A 3936-nucleotide genomic window follows, 5' to 3' on the forward strand; every position below is an offset into this window, starting at 1 on the left:
GGTAATTGTGGAGAAGGCTGAAAGGAGTGACATACCAGACGTCAATAAGAAGTTAGTCAGATCTATACTTCTGTTATAACTTCTTAAAGATCTATTTATTAAAATATAGTGTGGATTTCTTGTTATTTAAACATATAGTAACTTCCTTATGATTGTTGTAGAATGGAGTTGCGGATCTGATTCGGTGTGGCGTCCTTCCTACTTGACCGACTTCGTTTTAGCAAGTTTTGTGTTTGAATCAGCTCGAATGCCGAGTTGGGCTGATCAATGGGGTGAGGGATGTTTTGGTGCCAACGATGATGAAGATAAGGATAAGGCCAAGGGCAAGAAGGGAAGTGGCAGTGGCAAGAAGATAGAAGGGGTGAAAGCGACAGCCTCAGTGGGCTTGGACAAGGCCAAGGCAACAACCATAGTTGGAGCACAAAAGGTGAAGAGTGGGCCATCAGTCGGCATCAAATGGATCGAGACCCAATACCAGAAAAGAAGCTCTTCTAAGTGAATCAATCAATTTTCTTTTTTAAGGAATAGAGGATTGGAATGTGCTATTGAATTGAAATGTTAAAGGAACAATTTACTTTCAACTTATATACCAAATTGAATGGAATTTTGGTTTGATTAGAGTCATTTGGCAATGTTTTATACCATTTTATTTTTATTTTTTTATTTAAAATATTTGGTGCATTATTTTACTACCGAATCACTAGCAATGCAACCAATCACAAAGTTTTGATGATGAAATTTGTAATACCAAATAGTTCATGTGATTCCTTAAGACTATTATTGCCAATGACCTATAATACCTCAGAGAATGGAGTGAGTGAACCACAATGTTTAGGTCGCCAACTCTCTTATGGAATAAAATTTTGTTCATCCATTGATGGACTTCCACACCAAAATTCAGTCTTATAGAGACATACTAGCCATTTGGATTTGAGCAATGCTCATCAATGGGTTGAAGCTTTAATGTTCAATTTTTTGTCCCCTGTAGTTTTTTCGGTTTATGATGAAAAATGCTCAAACCCAATGACAAAAAATCATCAATCAAGCTCATTCATTCATGTGAAGGGCAACCCAGTGGTGAAACCAAAATTTCATAGGCCAGCAGGAAAAAGAGCGTGCAACCATGACTCTAGTGACAAATTATTCCGTCTTCTTTGACTGATGAGGATTGAGGACCATTAGTCTTTTTATGTCCAAAGATCCTTTTTTTTTCCCCCATAAGATGTTCATCGATATTTTTTTTAAAGCAACAGAGGGATAATTTTGATCTTTATAAGAAAAATAAAATAAAACAAAACTCTTTAGAGAAGATAATGAAAACCATTCATCCTATTTAACAATGCAAGGAGATAAGGGAATTCCAAAGGAACTGAGAAATTAATTTAAATAATTCATACATTCATCCATCCACATCAACTCTAATCCATAACAACATTCAAACTGCTTCATTTAATAGCAAAGAATAATAAGAACGTATGTCTTTGATCCATATTAACACTAAGAAAATAAAAGGTTTGTGCAGAGTATGTCTAAGAATGTAACAAAGTAGGGGGGAATTCCTAAGAATGTACATCTTTTTCTATCATTTTCTTCCTTTTTATTTACATGATTTTCTTAAAACACCCCAAATGTGTTCTCGCTATTGTAGGTCATGTAAAGGAAACCATCTTCGTCTTTGTTCTCCTCGAAAATTGCAGCCATCATAGCAGCTGTCAATGACCAAACATAGTAATGTCTTTTAATTCAGTATATAACAAAAAAAAATTAAATTAAATTAAATTGGAAATAATGTGGATATAAAACTAAAGTTAAAAAAAACATAAAAATGGATTCCTACTCACCAGTGGGTGATAGGACATTCTTGAGAAAAAGAATATTGCTTTCTCAACAATAAGTTTTATTCTTTTCTGGACAACATAAACAAATTGGCCAACAGTCAAATCAGCAGGAACCAGATACCTGCATTCGTCGCCAACAATTAAGATTAAGATGCAACAGTTTAGCAATAACTAAAGTAGACAAACAAAATTCATTGTAAATAGCTCTCATCTTAACTTTGGACAGTACTTCTCAATCACGACCATGTTCAAATTCGCTGAGTTCTTAAAAAGGGTAATCAAAGCATGGACGCAAACTAATTAAAGACTAAATGAACAATATAGAAAAATGGCTCTACTTTAATGAAAAAGATGAGTTAGTAGGCAGTTCCATGTGTTCCTCTCCAGTGAAACTCACACTCACATTGTATGAACTAGCAAATTTATGTTGACATATGACCACATTCTCATTTGGATAATCTAGCATTCGTTACATCCATGGGATTTTCTGCTCCCATAAGAACGGACATGATCATCCACTTGATAGGGAAACATAGACAATGCCCTAAGCAATATCAAATCCATAACCCTCATGTGTATTAGACCTTCCTACGAATTTCTAGAAGAAGAGTGTGTTTAGGTGCCTGGGATGAAAATAACAATGTGAAGGCAGAGCACATGGATCTGCTCATTCCACCATGTCAATTGCCATGAGTAAAAATGCCATCCTGGATGGACCCAATAAAAGCCATTGATGTGAGTTCTTACATGTGGCAGCAATTGGCAGATGGCCATGGGGCTAGACTAACAGGAAAGCCCAAGGTAGCAAAACAACTAGATTTTTTCAGATCGACGACCTCAAATGCAGTGAGGGAAATTTTTTCACAAAATACATGCTCATCTGGCAGAATTGAATTATAGTTAAAGTAAAACCAATTTATAAATAACCCTTTTAATTCTCAAATACAGAACTAAAGGGGGGTTCCTCAAGAACGATCCCAATTCCATAAATAAAATCAGGAAAAAAAATCTAAATGAGAAAGAGAACAAACCAAGGGGATGTTCTAGCTTGAAGGAGCTTTTGGTCGTCATGGAGAGTCTTCTATTGTGACTTTTCTCTGTGATTTTCAAGCATCGAAAAAACATATAAGAGATAAAGATCACCAACAAAGAATATTGACTCAGAAACAAGAACTTACAGAAAACCTAATGCTGAATTAGGGTTTAAGATTGATCAATCGAAAGAAAAAAAAAAACCTTGCCTGTTAAAATCAAAATGAGTAAAGAAGGGAACTTTTAATGTTGAAATTAAGGTTTCTGATACCAACATGAAACCGAAAGTAGAAGATGGATGCAACAAGGAAACTTAGTGACTTCATTGTGACAATTTCTGCAAATCCATAGATTATAGATAATTCTCAAGGGAGAAAAAAACAAGTTTGAATATTCGCACCATAACCCATTTTTCTCTCCAAATTCAAAAAAAAAAAAATTAACAGTTTTTATATGGTGTTTTAGCCCTGAAACATTAGTGGGGGGAGGGGGGAATAAAAAAGAACGAAAAGTGAAAACTAATGAAGGAATAAGGAAGAAAAGACTAACCCAATGCAAAGAAGAAGGTGAAGATTGCAGAGACAAGGTTCCCAAGAACTGTAGAAGCTACGGAGCTACATATCTCTCTAACTCTATCAACCCAAATCCCCAAAGATGGCAAATTCGAAGGAGGAAACGAGTAAAGATGGAGATAGTTGGATTTTTCAAGCCTGATCTGCACCTGATTTCTTCGCCTGATTTGCGTCGTCGTAAACGATGGAGATGGTTAGGGTTTGAGGAGAAGAGTCAAGATGAGAGAAATTTGAGATTTTAGCTCGGGGAGGCGTTTAGAATTTGTAAAACTATTGAGTGAAATTATTCACACGTGCGTTATTAATATGTTAAATAGATCAGCGCCGTTAGATCTATCGTGATCCAAATTTTGTCTACTGATCCCTTCCCTATATATATATATATTTATATGGGTGGCGTTCAAGGGCCAACTTTTTGGCAAAGCATTTTTCAAAACATGGGTTAGAGGTTTTGGAATGGGCTGATTTTTGGTGAGGATGATCTCTACAGTGAG

General features: G+C 35.6%; 1 long non-coding RNA gene across 1 annotated transcript; it reads right to left on the bottom strand.

Moving 5' to 3' along the window:
- Window positions 1-1422: 1422 nt before the first annotated feature.
- Window positions 1423-1958, bottom strand: LOC147411492 (uncharacterized). Its single transcript, XR_015181227.1, has 2 exons — window positions 1842-1958; window positions 1423-1709 (listed from the first exon to the last, which is right to left on the bottom strand). It is a non-coding gene; the product is annotated as an uncharacterized LOC147411492 (long non-coding RNA).
- Between the last annotated feature and the right edge of the window lie 1978 nt (window positions 1959-3936).

Source organism: Akebia trifoliata, chromosome 1 (assembly GCF_017979445.1).
Source record: "Akebia trifoliata isolate Shusen 1 chromosome 1, ASM1797944v1, whole genome shotgun sequence".
NCBI lineage: Eukaryota > Viridiplantae > Streptophyta > Magnoliopsida > Ranunculales > Lardizabalaceae > Akebia > Akebia trifoliata.